General features: G+C 37.8%; 1 long non-coding RNA gene across 2 annotated transcripts; it reads right to left on the bottom strand.

Annotated features, from left to right (window-relative positions):
• Positions 1-2502: 2502 nt before the first annotated feature.
• Positions 2503-16394, bottom strand: LOC111539515. Of its 2 annotated transcripts, none has more exons than XR_002730700.1 (3): positions 16335-16394; positions 8918-9143; positions 2503-3717 (listed from the first exon to the last, which is right to left on the bottom strand). It is a non-coding gene; the product is annotated as an uncharacterized LOC111539515 (long non-coding RNA). The 2 variants fall into 2 exon arrangements; XR_002730701.1 differs by lacking the exon at positions 16335-16394 and adding an exon at positions 15021-15079.
• Positions 16395-17067: the final 673 nt, after the last annotated feature.

Below are 17067 nucleotides of genomic sequence, written 5' to 3'. Positions count from 1 at the left end.
GACTGCGGATGGTGATTAGCTCTGTTGTTTGCAAAGACAAACAAATCATATTTAAATCTCTTAAAGTTGGAAATAGGTGGAAAGCAGGAGCAGCCACTGCAGTTTTAGTCAAGTCCTGTTTCTGACTCTATTATTTTTGGAACTAGAAGGAGTATTATTTTTTATTGAGAAGCCATTTGTTTTTCTGTGTGATTATTAAGAATAATAAATAACAAATAATTGGCAAGGTAACTTCAGCTTTAGTTTGAGATGGTGCAAATGTCATACGAATTGTTAGCATTTTGCTTTTCTCAAACAGGTTTTCTTCACTTTAATGGTGAATACACCTGCTTCATTTTATTTAGAAAGAAGTCATTCTCTTCACCATGACTGAGCCACCACTTTTAAATATACAGTCAGTCCTCCATATGTGCTGCTTCTGCATTCTCAGATTCAACCATCAGAAGATGAAAGATATTTGGGAAAAAAAATCAGTGAAAAATAATACAATTTAAAAAATACAAATGAGGAAACAATACCGTATAACAACTATTTACATAGTATTTACCTTGTTTTAGGCATTATAAGTCATCTAGAGATGATTTAAAGTATATAATAGGATGTGCATAGGTTATACGCAAATACTATGCCACTTTATTTCAGAGATTTGAGCATCCATGGATTGTGGTAACCTCAGGGGTTCAGGAGCCAATCTCCTGTAGATATGAAGGGTCAACTGTATATTATAATTAATGGCTGAAACAATGTGAATAAACATTCAAATTTATTTCTTCATATTCTTTTTTGGAATTGAAGGATACAAAAATTAAATAATATTAATATACAAAGATTTAAAGATATCTTGAATTTAATGTTATTAAATTCTTCAAAGTCTAATGCCATGTAGATCATATTTGTATTTATCCTCAATAGTTTTTCTCAACCAGTAGTTTCAATATTTTTAATACTTTTTTCCAGATTTTACACTTTAATTTAAAAAACATTGTCAGTGCAGACATGACAAAAAAAAAACAGTCCCAAAGTTACAGTTCTTCAGTTTCTGAAATATTAGCATGTTGGTTTCTTTTCGTCATTTTATCATTTTCAGGGCCTAGAGCTCAGATAAATTCTGCTATGTCAACACATATTTATAGATTCAGAATCACAGTACAAACAAAATTGAAGATGTAACTCTTACTCTAATCAACAGGGAATGTTTTATAGAATAAATTGAACTTGCATTAAGGTCAAAAGGAAGCACGTGTGTATGTGTGTCTCAAAGTCAAAAGGAAGCATGTGTGTATATGTGTCTGAGTACATGTGCACACATGCTAAAGGAACGGTGTGAGCGAAGGCACAGAGTCATAGTGAGTACACTTTAAGTGAAGATAAGTAGACTTTTGATTCGAACACAGATTTGATGTTGCTGACTTGAGTTACCTTCGATTATGTAGGTAAAGAGTGATTATTGGAGGCCTCAAATGCCAGTAATAAAGATGCCTTCGTTATGGGTTGAATTGTGACCTCCCAGTTGTACCTGAGACTGATGAATAATAGGAGCTATTACAGAGGATCTAGAGCTTGGCTTCCCATCCTAGCTCAACATTTACTGCTCTTTGCACTCCAAGCTTTTATGCGGTTTTATTTTTATAGTGATACAAGAGTGCCAGGAAGGCAAGGGCACGGTCCCTTTAAATGATATGGAAAGGAGGAAGGGAAGTGTTGGATGGAGGGGGGCCCTACCCCCACGGACCTAGGTGAAGACCGGCACTTCTGCCTTTGTGCCCAAATGTTGCATTTTCCAAGAACGCCCTGGCCCACCACAATCCCATTCTGTGCCTATAAAAACCTGAGACCCTAGCAAGGCAGAGACAGAAGCTTCTGGAAAGGCAGAGAAACACATCAACGGAAAGACAAGTGGCTGGACATTGAGAGGATGTCGAGGGGAGCACACCAATGGAAGAGCACATTGACTGATGCCGGCAGGAGGCCAGGCAGTCATCTAGCAGGATGAGGCGGAGTTTGGCTCAGGCAGTCTTAGGAGAGAGCCAGGGGTCACTGAGCAGCCCAACTCCAGAAGAAAACCATCTCCCTTCTGGCTCCCCAATCGGCTGAGAGTTACTTCCACTCAATAAAACTTTACATTCATTCTCCAAGCCCACATGTGATCCAATTCTTCCGGTACATCAAGGCAAGAACCCAGGATACAGAAAGCCCTCTGTTCTTGAGATAAGGTAGAGGGTCTAATCCAGCTGGTTAACACAAGCCACCTATAGACAGCAAACTAAAAGAGTACCTTGTAACACACACCCACTGGGGCTTCAGCTGTAGACACTCACCTATAGACACTGCTGTGGGGTCAGAGCCCCACAGCCTGCTGGTCTGTATGCTCCCCTAGAGGTTTGAGAAGTGGGGCACTGAAGAAGCAAGCCACAGCCCCATCATCAGTCCTGTGAGGGGGGCAAGGGAACCTTTCCTGTTTCAACAGCATGTATCACCCTATCAGACATTGTTACAAAATCATTTGTTCAAATTGCTTTATTAAAATGTTTAAATTTTTAATGATCCTTCCCCCTAGGCAAAATGCCCGACTTCCAGGAAAGAACTGCTCTGTGCAACTATTACTCCCTCATATTTGGCTGGTGCAGAAGTAATCGCGGTTTTGGATCATGAATTTTAAATCATTATAACTAGGCTCAAACACATCTTTGTTAATCAAAATAGGAAACATTACAATCAATACATTTTTACCAATGAAAAATAAGTTTGTTTATTCCTGTAGCATAAAAATCCGTGCTTCAGGATTCAATGAACTCTTGGAAAGCACTTTCTGCATTCTACTGGTTGTGGAAGTGTTTTCCTTACAAAAAGTTGTCGAAATGCTTAAAGAAGTGGTAGTCAGCGAGAGGTCAGGTGAATATGGTGGATGAGGCAAAACTTCGTAGCCTAGTTTGTTCAACTTCTGAAGCTTTAGTTGTGTGATGTGCAGTCATGCATTGTCATGGAGAATTGGGCCCTTTCTGTTGACCAAAAATGACTGCAAGGGTTGAAGTTTTCGGTGCATCTCTTTGAACTGCTGAGCATACTTATCAGATGTAATGGTTTTGCTGGGATTCAGAAAGCAATAGTGGATCAGACCAGCAGCAGACCACCAAACAGTGAACATGACATTTTTTTGGTCCAAATTTGGCTTTGGGAAGTGCTTTGGAGCTTCTTGGTCTAGCCACTAAGCTGGTCATCACCGGTTGTCATATAAAATCCATGTTACATTGGAAGTCACAATCTGATCGAGAAATGATTTGTTGTTGTGTAGAATAAGAGAAGATGACACTTCAAAATGACAATTTTTTTTTTTAAATTTTCACTCAGCTCATGAGGCATCCACTTATCCAGCTTTTTCACCTTCCCAATTTACTTCAAATGCTGAATGACTCTAGAATGGTCAATGCTGAGTTCCTTGACAACTTCTCACACAGTTGTAAGAGGATCAGCTTCCATGGTTGCTCTCAGTAGGTCATTGTCAACTTCCAATAACCAGCTACTATGTTCCTCATCTTCAAGTCTCTCCTCTCCTTTGCAAAACTTCTTGAACCACCACTGCACTGTACGTTCGTTAGCAGTTCTTGGACCAAATGCGTTGTTGATTTTGAGAGTTGTCTCCACTGTTTTACGACCCATTTTGAACTCAAATAAGAAAATCACTCGAGTTTTCTTTCTGTCTAGCATCGTTTCCATCATCTAAAATAAACATAAAATAAACAGCAAGTAATAAGTGATGAGCAAAAAAACATAAAATGAGAAATGCCCATTAAAATGATGTTTAACAAAACCACATTTATTTAAGAATGTATTCCAATATCAAACGCCAAATTCCAAGAATGCAAAAACCACAATTACTTTTGCACTCATACTTAGAACCTTGCCTGGGGCACTATAAAAACTCAACAAAAATGTGTTGATTGGATGAATGAATGACCTTGAACAATTATTTAATTTTTTTTTTTTTTTTTTTGAGACGAAGCCTGGAGTGCACTCTTGTTGCCCAGGCTGGAGTGCAATGGTGCAGTCTCGGCTCACCGCAACCTCTGCCTCCTGCGTTCCAGCAATTCTCCTGCCTCAGCCTCTTGAGTAGCTGGAATTACAGGCATGCACCCCCATATCTGGCTAATTTTTGTATTTTTAGTAGAGACAGGGTTTCTCCATGTTGATCAGGCTGGTTTCAAACTCCTGACCTCAGGTGATCAGCCTGCCTCAGCCTCCCAAAGTGCCAAGATTACAGGGGTGAACCACCATGCCTGGCCTATTTAATGTACTTCTAACTCACTTTCCTTATATTGATATGGCAGTGATGATGACAATATTAATAATAATCACAATAATACCACATAGTGCTATGATAAGGCTTACACATAGATTCATTGAACACAGTGCTTCATGTAAATGCTCAGTATTTTTTATTTATTTATTTATTTTTGAGACAGGATCTGGCTCTGTTGCACAGGCTGGAGCTCAGGGGCATGATCTTAGCTCACTGTACCCCCTCTCTCCTGGGCTCAAGCAATCATCTCACCTCAGCCTCCTAAGGAGCTGGGACTACAGGCACATGCCACCACAACTGGTTAACTTTTTAAATTTTTTGTAGAAACTTTTTAAATTTTTCATCATGTTGTCCAGGCTGGTCTCTAACTCCTGAACTCAAGTGATCTATCTACCTGCCTCAGCCTCCCAAAGTGCTTGGATTACAGGCATGAGCCACTGTGCCTGGCCTATACTCAACAAATTTAGATACTTTTTTTCTTGTTGTAGATTCTTGCATTGAGACCAACATAAAAAAAAGAAATCTAAAAGAAGTCTCATAGATTGATTTTAGGATGTCGATTATTTTCAAAACAAGTGAGAAACCCAGGGGTGTAATGAGCACATAGTTCTAGGCTTCAAGAAACAAATCATTTATTTGAAATCAGTCTAAAATGTAAAAGTAAAAAATGGAAAAAGATAATGCATGAATTGCAGGATCCAGCACACATTAAAGAGTTTTTGGGGAAAAATAGATAGATAGATAGATAGATAGATAGATAGATAGATAGATAGATAGATAGATAGACAGACAGACAGATAGATCTATATAGATGTATATCAGTGAGAACAGGACAAGCTAATAAGAGAAGGCTCCATGGGAGAGGAACAGATTTGTACTTGGGAATGAAAAATGGACCTGATCTATATAAATGAAGAGGAAAGGAACAGACCATCGGAGAGGATGAAGGCAAAGAAGAATGCAGAGTTCAGTTGGAATGACTGTGGTATGCCCATGTGATCAGAAGTTGGGGGATGTCAACAAAAACCAAAAAGGGTGGGCCTTTGGGAGAGGATACCATTGCATATGTGAAATAACGTATTCTTCAGTAAATCTGGGGGACACTGAAAGTAAGGCAAAAGACTTTTATTTTGTTGTAACAAAAAAACTATAGTTACTGAAATCATTTTGGGTTTAGTGTGTGTGTTGTGCACCCACACACACACAATCAAGTGTCACAAAGTCACCGAGGAGTATTAGAATTAAGTAAAGAACTTGGAATCAGGAAAACTAGATAGCAGACTATTTTTATGTCCTCTATTACATTTGCTCTTTTCCATCTTCATTACTCTCAGCATGATCATTCTATAACAGAGACATGATTATGCACTTTTCTGCTTAAATTCTGCCCATCTCCCCTAGTTTTCAGGGAGTTAAATCCAAACTCCTCAGCAAGTCATTCAAGGTCAGTAGTAAGCTAGGTTCAACATTTTCCCTGTCTCTCCTAATAGCTCCTCCAAATCTAAATGGGTTTTATATCCCCCACACAGACACACCAAAGTTCTGGCTGTCCCTTTAAATAACATAAATAAGCCGAATGCGGTGGCTCACGCCTGTAATCCCAGCTCTTTGGGAGGCCGAGGCGGGTGGATCACGAGGTCAGGATATCGGGACCATCCTGGCTAACACGGTGAAACCCCGTCTCTACTAAAAATACAAAAACATTAGCCGGGCGAGGTGGCAGGCGCCTGTAGTCCCAGCTACTCGGGAGGCTGAGGCAGGAGAATCGCCTGAACCCGGGAGGCAGAGCTTGCAGTGAGCCGAGATCGCACCACTGCACTCTAGCCTGGATAACAGAGTGCGACTCTGTCTTGAAAATATATATATATATTTACAGCCTGGAATAGCATTTTTCTTTCTATTATGCCTCATATGACCTTCAACTCAATTTTCAGACACAGCTCAAATAAATGCTGCCTCTCTTATGAAACCTTTTCTAACATTGTACCACTTCTGTGGTTCTCTGAGCTCTGACTTTTCTCTTCCCATACCAACTTATACATCTTGTACTTATAACATTAAACTTATTTTGATTTTGTGTTTATATTCTTATTTCTCAGATTAAATCATGAGGTTCTTGAAGGTCAAGTGACTTTGTGTCTGTAGTGCTTAGCACAGTAATGGCATATGGTAAGGAATTAATACACTAAAAAGCACTAGAAAAACTTACATTTTGAGTTTTCCTTAACTTACATTAAAATGTAAGCTGCAACTTAAACTTACATTTTAAGTGAAAAAATGGTGTTGCTACATAGAGCAATAAGGTCATGATTAAAAATTAGACTGTTTTAGAATAGATGGCAAGTTTAGTGTTAACTTCTTAAATTGGATCTGTCAGAAGGTTATTTGAGAGAAAATATTCTGATATGCTTGGAAATACAAGGATGGCTCTTGAGCTAGAGAGTCACACATTGGGCCAGCATATTTTTACAGACGACCCCTGAAAAACAGAGACGAGCAGTGGACTCTAGAAGAAAGGATATGAAAGGAAACAAACATCTGATTAGAACTTGGGCTTTGTGGCATGATAGGAACAGTGAAATTACTGGATCAGGAAGCAGTGACCAAGAGTAATTAGAGAGGTGGAAGAAGAATTGGGATGGTGTGATACAGAGACCCTGGGTGAGAACACGCTCAACAAAATCGACACTATCAAATGCCCCCAAGAGATCAAGGGAAATGCAGCTGAGAAGTAATCAGAACAAAATTGCTAATTTTAGAGCGAGATTTCAGCAATTTGATTGGTAGAGAAGATGTGGAATTCAGGTAACAAAGGAAGTTGTTGAGTCGGAATTGGTATTTTTGGCTTTTAGTCATGTTTACAACTTCAAAAATGAGAAAAAGAGCATTGCTAAATATGAGTATCCTATCTATAGGTTTTTTTTATATATATATGATAGGACTGCATTTTAAAGATTGAGTTTTCAATTTCAAGTTTGGTTACAGATAAAATAAAACATCTGGAGTTTGGGAACTCCCAGAATGAGATTTTATTCCCTCAATGGTCATGTCTGAAGACTCCAGAGCTTAGAATTCCCTTCATAAACCTTAATTTTCTTATGGGTAGTTCTACCCATGGATACATTGTCCTAAATATAATCTCTAAAAGAGTTAGAATTTGTGAGTAAGTTATGCAGAAGCGTTGAGAGCAGCATTTCCCAAGATATGTTCATTGAAGCACTAGTACATAGTCTGTTAATAGTTGCTATATGAAAAAAAAAATATTACCCTAGTCAAACATATTTTTGAAATGCAAGTTAAAACAAACCCAGACACTTTCTTTACTGCAGGACTCCTCAGAATCTCTTCTTAGTGTGCAACTGTGAATATGAAAGAAATATTTAGGGTAGCAGTTGTTTTCAAAACACTTTTCACCAAGATATCATTTTTGTCATGAAACTCACCTTTGGACTTGTTGAGTGGGATGTATTTTATTTAATATTTTCTAGCTCCTTTTATCTCAAAGTAAATGTTCCATGATATTTATATGTTATATAATGAGCACGAAAAAAACAATAATAATAATGATGTATACATACAAGAACTGCAAGTCTTTTTTTCTCCTTCCTTCCTTCCTTCCTCCCTTCCTTCCTTCCTTCCCTCCTTCTTTCCTCCCTCCCTCCCCACCCTCCCTCCCTCACTGCTTTCTTTCCCCCCTTCCTTCCTTCCTTCCCTCTTTCCCTTTCCTTCCTTCCTTTCATATTCTCTCTAATTAGGATAATTTCTCAATGGACTTCTTAATTTTCATTTAAAATAAAGAACTTGTACTAACGAATTAGATTTCTACTATAACTATACACTGAAAAAATTATAAAGTAACTCTCAGGAAACATCATTAACAAAATCTGTGGGACTGGGATATCTAAATTTCCTCTTTTCCAGTTTGTAAGCTCTAGCATTTTGGGGCTCTAAATTTCTTTGAAAACATGTGAGGGTTTGAAGTACTGGCATGCATAAAATTCTTTAGTAAAGCAGGAATATTGAATATGCTTTTAACTTTAACACTAAGCATTTCTATGATTGCCTCACACTTTTTTTTATTGGTATTGACTGCAGTGGATTCATGAGGAGGACATATGTTCTTAGCAAAGACGTATAGGACGATTCTGCGTTACATCACCACCACCCACCTTCATTTAAACTCTGGAAAAAGACAAGCTCTTCCAAATGTTTCCAATTTTTATTCTGCTTTACTCTCACACAGATACTTCTCTGGAATGTTCTTATCTCATCCACCATGATTTCTTTGTCCCCCAGCTTTGTTCCTCTGCCCTTCACGAACTTATACGATCAGCACATCTCACTGCAGCCTCAGGATACATGTTCCCTGCATTGTGTCCCTCACCCCTTCTCCTGTTTTTGTGGCAGTTTCCCCAGTGCCCAGAAGCTGCCACCTTGTTTCATATCAGAGTCACTTATGCTTTCCCTATTTCTGATTCACAGCTTTTACCTACCTTGCAGTGCTTTTCTGGAACATGGTTGGCCTCCCCAGTTTTGTTAAAGCCACAAAGAAACACCAGTGTTATCTACCTGAATGATTCTGATTGTTTTCTAAAAAGCCATTTGCTTTGTGAAACCTACCTTTTCAAATTCCAAGGTAAATTGGTGCCTTGGAATCCTGCATTCCTGTGGTCTGAAATGCTTCTTGATATGCAAGTGCAGCAGGAAGATATGGGCACAGAAATGCCTGGGTAGAGCTATGACCAGCGGCTCTGTGCTGTGAGGGAACTTCAACCATAGTTCAGGTGACAAGAAGCCCTTACATGAAGTAAGCCCCTCTGCTCTTCCCTTGCTCCTACTGTCTTCCCTAGAAACAAAAATAAAGGACAACTCCTTCCATACATAGACAACTACTTCAGGTGGAGTTAGTCAGATGAAAGTCACAAGATGACTCAAAATGCCTATTTCACAGGCATAAAATATACTCTTACTGATTGAGATATAAAAGAGTCAACTTTAAGTGTTTCATAAAATCACTGCAAATACTATGCATAACAATTTACCAAGAACTCATGAAGCTGCTTGTTTAATAAATGAAGCTCATCTATAGTAAATGGCTTGGTACAACCAAAGTGGCTCTAATCAAATTGCGGACAGATGAGTTCTGTACATGCAGCTTATTTCATTAATTTACTACTGTTTAGGGTTCATAGGCAATGGCCAATTGATATTATTTGTGACAACACTAAATAAAATAAGTAAAGGAAAATAAGTTGCATGATGTATTGCAGAGATAAATCACACCCCGGCAAGTGGGGATCTGAAACCCTCCAGCAAAAGCACTTAGCACACTTCATTTGATTCCCATTCGTCAGCCTCAGTGCCAGTGGCTCAAAAAGAATGCAAAGGTAAATGAACACCAAAATATGATTTACAGTACTGGAAAACAGTCCTACCCAAATAAATCAAGGTTCCACTTCATTTCAGGCATTGGTTTATTCATAATACAGGGCTTTTACAATCCAGTCCTGTCAATTGTAAACAAACCACAACAAAACACACACCTGCACGAAGAGATAGGCATGATACTGTGTGTGCATAGAGAACTAAAGAGGTTTAAAAATAACTGCAGCTATTCGGCAGATTGAAAAAGGAAATGGGCAGCACATTTTAAAAGACTTCGTTGGTTTGAGCAGTAATGTTGCAGTCTGCTTACGTGATTAGGACAGGAGAAGCCACATCCACTTTTAGAATTTATAGATTTAAAAATCTTCAACCAGACTGCTTCTATACATAGCTTTGTTAAAACTCCTGGGAAGACTATCGTAAAGTTCTGTTCTTATTCAAGATTTTAAGAATTGTTCTGGGTTAGAGATAAAAGAAGAGAGAGAGGAATAAGTGAATAGGAGAATCTATTAAATGAGGTGTCTTCTAAAATAACTTAATTTCATTTTCATTCTAGGCTCCATAGATTGTAACTGCCACCTTGCTACTGGGGAGCTTTTCATCTGATGCAAACCAAAGATAACAAAGGAGGAAACTGAAGGGTTTCTGTCATAAACATCTCTCTTCAGCTAAATATAGGTGATTGCATATTGCAAACATAATTCTATGTTGATTTCTTTTTATTAATAATAAACCTAAAAAAAAAAAGAAATAGTTGAGAGCAAAAAAACAAAAGGAAAACCTTAAAATTACAGTATTTTAGAACTGGAGAGAACTTCCTTACAGATCATTTAGAAGTCTAATTATCAAATTTGGCAAAAATAATCTTAGGATTTAAAAAAGATGAGTAAGCCAAGGTCACAACATTGGTTAACGACAGAGCCAAGCTCCAGCTCAAGGACTTCAAAATCTTTAAAAAGTTTGTGCACAAATATGTTGAAATCTTTATATCCTACAGTTATTTGTGACATGCAAAATACACAGATAAATGTTTTATGTTCTTACATACCCTGTGTATGTGCACGAGTGTGTGCACACGTGTGTATATCATGGATTTTTTATACATATATGTATGTCACGGATTTTTTTTTTTTTTAATTTTAGGCTTCCTGCTTTTCTTACAGACTTACAGCAATATTTTATTTGGTTTCATTATATTCAAGCAATTTTTCCAAGAAGCATTTAGTGTGGTTTCCAACATGAAAGTGTCCTCCCTGAGGTTATTGTTGCACTTAAATGGCTTTTGTTTTCCTGCCTTCTTATTTGTGTCCTAAGAAAGACATACTGGACTGACTGGTTGTCTACTTAGTGCCATGTCTCCAAAGGTTGCACATACACTGTGTTTCCTCTAACAAGCCTACAAAGCAACTGCCTAGAGAAGCATTGAAAACCAAGTGCAAAGTCTTTTTTATAAAATATCTTTCCTGGGAGATAATGCAGCACTTTTAGTATTTGTATTGCAGATACTGCTTATATTATTGGACGTTAATTTTTTTTTTTTTTTTTTTTTTAGACAGAGTCTCGCCCTGTCGCCCAGGCTGGAGTGCAGTGGCGCAATCTCGGCTCACTGCAAGCTTCGCCTCCCGGGTTTATGCCATTCTCCTGCCTCAGCCTCCCGAGTAGCTGGGACTACAGGCGCCCGCCACCTTGCCCGGCTAGTTTTTTGTATTTTTTTAGTAGAGACGGGGTTTCATCGTGTTAGCCAGGATGGTCTCGATCTCCTGACCTCGTGATCCGTCCGTCTCGGCCTCCCAAAGTGCTGGGATTACAGGCTTGAGCCACCGCGCCCGGTGTTAATATTTTATCCCTAGTTGCAGAGGTATTACAAATTACCAAACCTATACAACCATGCTGCCTGAAGTTAAGATTATACATTGCTGAGGTTTAAATAGGTGTTTGCCTAACAGCATCATTCTCTATAGAAAACAAGTTTTCAGAAGGAAAGCAGAAACAGTTGAGTTTTCATTCTATTACCATTGAAATTGCACTTCTTTTTGTTAATGATTGAATAAATCAGAATTTCAGTGGTGTATTCTCAGCATTTTCTTCTATTTATTCCATCTGTTAGGGGAAAGCACCAGCATCTTGAGAAATAACCCACTTTGTAGTCAAAAAGTATAGTCTGCAAATTTAAGCTGTTTATTGTGGGATAAAAATAGCCATAAAACAAACAAGCTCTCCTTGAATATTTGTGTCCCTGGTTGGAGAGCTCTTCCATTCCCTTGAAGGCTTTTGGCTATAAAACACCCTGAAAAACAATTTCTCACAGTCCTAGCTCGTATATAGGAAGCTGTTTCTCTCATTCTGATTAACTTGACTACAGGTTTGCTTGGGGATTAAATAAACTAGCTAACTTCCAAAACCCTTCCCAAGGAGGGAAGGTCTCTTCTACCTTTTGTCTATTTCAGTGTCAGCCCTTGACACCCAGGCAGGAAGATGGGGATGGGGTCGGGGAGCAGTTTAACTTGGTGGGAATTGAACACAGAAATAAAACCCAAAAGAACATGGAGACTTTCTGTAGCACTGCTGGGAAATAGGATTGCAGCCTACCCCTCCTGGTTCATGTTTTCTCTACCTGTTACAAGTCATTTATTTTTATCACACCTTTAATGAAAGTGACCTATAGAAAGGACTTTTATCTGGGCTGTGGTGAACTAAGAAAATAAAAAAGATCTTAGAATTATAGTGGTTTAGTTAACCATCAAGGAAATAAGAGAAGTTAAGTTTTCATAAGTAAAGTTATCTTTTAAATGAATGTTCTAAACAAAATAGTAGCATGTATGAGAGGAAGAAAATCTAGTTGATCATTGTCTCTAACTATAATTGATTCACCAAATACACATTCAATCTTGAGCCATGTGTAAGATTCACTTCTTTGTCTTTTCAGAGGTCAAATGCTACCATTACTATAAATACCTATATATCAAAGTTTACAGGTTGGTAACTTAATATATTCTATTGACCTAGGTTAAATATTCTCCCTAAATTTACTATGTTTAAACATATCAGTATTTTGAATGACAGAGGGGCTGACATAACAATTTTGTTTTCTTTCTTCTATTTATCTGATACTAAAGCTTCATGGGGATTGCTAAGTTTTTCTTCCAAACATGCTTGTAGGTTATTTCCTTGTTTGGCAAGGGAATGAAATTTACCATCACTTGGGAAAATTCTGAAGTCAAGCTGTGAAACTGAACAAAATTTTCATCAGCAAAAATTGAGTTTGAAAAACATGTGCTTCCTCTTTGGTAACAGGAGGATGCGAGGTAGATAGGAAGCCGAATCGGAGAGTATAAGCCTTCATTATTCTTTCCTGTGTAACCATTCAGCAGCAAGGAAGAGAAAGAAAAGAATGCCAGCTGCAATGCCCAAAGCAAAATCTTTATGAGAGTGAGTGATGGAACTCAGAGAAGCAAACCAGGTGTCCACTCCTTGATCTTAACACACAGCATTTGTATACACAGAAGAAAAGGAAAGACAAGCCAAGAAAGACAGATCCCTGGGGAACATGGAGAAAGAAAGTACAGTGAGGAATCTTAAGAAGCTGTGGGTCCCTGTAGTGTGTTGACACAGGCATGCTGAACAATAAGTCCAAGATTATATTTTCATAAAGGAAATAGTATAATTGGCTATTTCCTAAAGTCACCTAAGCCCAGTCCAAATGATAAGTTTTCAGGGATAACAATAGCTTAAGTTTTTATAGCACTTTATATTATCTTGTTTGATCTTATCTGATCTGCACAACAAGTCTGTAAGATAGGTTACAATTATTCAAGAAGAACGTAATACTAGAGAGGTTAAATCACTTTCCCATGAGCCAGAATCAGGCAGGCAGTCTGTTGCTATAATTTCTTGTATGAAATTTTACTGTATTAAGCAGATTTACATTAAAAAGTAAAAGTCACAGCCCCATTATTCTCAGAATAAATATGAAAGAGCTATCTACCTTGCAATGAAGGAAACATCTTTTGAGAGAATCGATATTATGAACTTAAAGTAAGCAATAGAATATCAGAGTGAGTGCTGTTTCTGGTAACGCACCCTTAGGGTCAGTTTAGTCCATCCTAGTTACATAAATATAATGTAACTTTCATGTTCCATTGCTCAAATGTATCATTCATGACTATCTTTTTACTCCTGGTTGCTGACATTAGACTGTAGACCTTACTCTTACATGAGAGAGAAAATCAACAATATCGCCATCATTACCATAGAAAACATTTAGTGAGGCCTCAATCTGTGCACCTGTTGTTGTTTTGCAAAGTGAGTTATTAGACGTGGTTCTTGTCCACTGGGATCTTAAAGACAAAGGAAAAGACATACAGACAACTGAACAAGCAATGAGACTTGTACACAGGCACATATGTGCCAGCTCCTATTTGCATATGGAAATGTCTACTTTGTAGATTCAAGTTAATGATGTTTTGCTTTTGTCAATCCATTATGAATTGTCAGCTGTTAAAATCTGGCCCCAAGTGATATCTTAGCACAGTGACTTGCCTGATCCTGCTGTTCTGTTGTGTAGGTTAAGATCTCAATGTTCCTATCAAGCTTCAGGGAATTCTTAGCTTGTAAAGACTTTGCATTCAGGGTCACTGATGTTTCAAGAAACAGCTTAGCCAAACATCATTTTTTTTCTTAAATTTTTAAAAAGTTAGTTTAACAATTAGAAAACCAAATCATCTGCTGACTTCTTCTTAGAAAATAGAATTTAGAAGAACTTTATGAATTGAAAATGAAGCTTAAAACACTTTCTATTTTGAACTCTGATAAACTTGAGACAAAATACAGCTTTCCTTTTTTTCAGTTCTCAGCACTATGAGAAGCCTTATTTCTATCTTAGGAATCCTCAAATCATTAAAAATATGTTATGCTTCATGGGATCATTTGATGCATAAATATGGATGGGAGTAAGAAAATAGAAAGATTGCCAATCTTCACCTCTAAAAACTTGTTTTTGATATCGTACCTATGCACAACAATGGACTAGGTGCTATATATAATCACATTTAATATTCACAATCATTGCGGGGAGTAGAAACTATTTTACCATACCCCACCCTCCCTTTCACCGATGAGAAAATGCTAAATGAGTTGATCTAGGCCGCACACAGAGTGAGAATTACCAACAAAGTTCAAACCACAATTTTTCTGACTCCAAAGCTCATAGATTTAATCTGTAGCTATCTACTTTATATAATAATTCTAAAAGGATGCATGTCTTTAACTTCTTTCTTTCAGAGAGAGTATGACCTTTTGGTATGCATTGAATATTGAGTACCCTAAGGGAAGAGAGTACCATAAGCCTTTCGTGTCTTCTCAGCCTCATCTCTTCCACCAGTCGGCTGCACCATATAGCCCAGCATAGGTTCTGGCCGAGCTCACACAGGTGAACCTGACAGTGTCTTTCTTAGGCTCCACAGGGCCTCCCTGATGCTGCTGCAAGGCATGTCTGTGCCAGTCACACAACTTGGTTGTGTGGGGAAGTTCACGTCCATTAGGTCATGCTTGACAATTGGAGAGCCAGAGTCCACAGCAAAAAAAAAAAAAAAAGAAAAAAGAAAAAATCTCCCTTTTATCTTCCAGGTGAACAATTCTGAAATACATTTCATAAGCCTCCTTAGAAAGTCTGGCAGGATGGAACACCATTTGCCTATAGTGGTGGCCGATGCATTCATTTTTGGTTTGGCTTTCCCTCCTGCATTTCATTCTCTCTCTCATTCCTGTCCCTTGGGTTCCTGTCCCTAATAAATGGTCCTCATGCAAGCTCTTTTTCTAGGTTATGCATTCAGAGTACTTCAAGCTAAGACACAGGTAATTTGCTTTGTTAATTATTATATGCCCATCTTCTAGTAATATATCTGACAGAGTATATATATAATCAATGATGATAAAACTGAAATTTTTTTTTGTATTTTTACATCACCTAAAATGTGCTTGGGTTAAAGGGAGTTAAGAAATTGTTATTTTTTTTTCACAGTTGAGAATCTGTAATGATGCTTAGTTGTTGCCATGGATGTGTTGCCTTGGAAGCTGAGGAATTGGACAGGGTTGAATCCATTCTGGTCATTTCTAGGGGTGTTACATGGGCACACACATCCAGAAAAAGTAACTTCTATTTCCCTTGATGCTAAGATCAATGTAATCAGTGCTATTATTTTCTAATTGTAAAAGCCATATTCCTATTACTGAAATTTGTAATACAATTTTTATCACTCATTCCTTTTTCCCCCTAGTACAACGTGAATACTGTAATAAATTCTTTGCTTTTTCAAATATGGATAATTATTTTTAAACAACAGGATAGCTCATACTCTAAATTGAAATAAGCCCATCTTACTGATTCATATCCAATTTGTCATCAGATAGATGTCAGCCTTTAAAAATAGAATCATAACTAGGATTAATTCAAACAATTTAAGAAGATCTTGTAAGGGAAGCCAAACAGTGAAAAACTGTTGAAATTGAACCCCTTCTCTCTGTTATTTTCTGATCAATGTTTTCAACGCCTGTGGGCTTTCTAGCAATAAAGTGTTCTGGTGTCAAGGATTACAACTGGCTCCCTTCAAGAGCAATAAATTCACTTAAAAATATGTAAATGTGTTTCACTTACCACTGACCTGGAGGTAAAAAGTCCTATATCAAATTACTCACAGCCTGAGATACCCATTCTCCTATTCTGATTCTAATTAAAAAGGGCTGAGAAACAAGCTATGTAAGAATGTTCATTTATAGTACAGTAAAAAAGTAAGGAAGATTTACCAAGTGTTACTCGCCACACAAAGCTGCAACTACAGCAAACCAGGAGGAAAGGAGACTTCAATGTTTCTTCCAAATAGAACATGCTTTTCCGATTAAAAAAAAAATTCACCACCATAATCCAAGAACCTGTCACTTTCTGCCGATCTTTTTTGAAAGCTTCCTAATTGGATTCCCTGAGTCTTGGAGTCTCCTTCATGGGTTTTCATACTGCTGGAGTAACCATTCTGAACATTGTGACGCACATGATATTCCTATGCCCTCACGTTGGCAAGGATCCACCATTGCCCGGGGTAGATCATTCAAACTTTTTCATCCAAGCATTCTAGCTATCTTCCAAACTTCCATCTCACAGCTGATATGGCTGCTAGGAGAGGCAAAAACAAATTCTTCACTGGCGGTGAAATGCCTTCTAAGTGCATTGTGGCATGATGGTCAATCTCATTTCATTTATTTTCCTGGTCTGCTGGCAACTGTGAGGTCAGGAAACATCTTTCATACTGTCTTTTTTACAGACACCAGGCACTCAAACAACCTTTTATTAATTTGAATGAGAATTGTATTCCATTCAATTGGGTATTGTTTAG

Source organism: Piliocolobus tephrosceles, chromosome 1 (assembly GCF_002776525.5).
Source record: "Piliocolobus tephrosceles isolate RC106 chromosome 1, ASM277652v3, whole genome shotgun sequence".
In the NCBI taxonomy this organism is placed as follows: Eukaryota; Metazoa; Chordata; class Mammalia; order Primates; family Cercopithecidae; genus Piliocolobus; species Piliocolobus tephrosceles.
The sequence above is the reverse complement of the archived record's forward strand: the minus strand, read 5'-3'. Positions and strand labels throughout refer to the sequence as shown.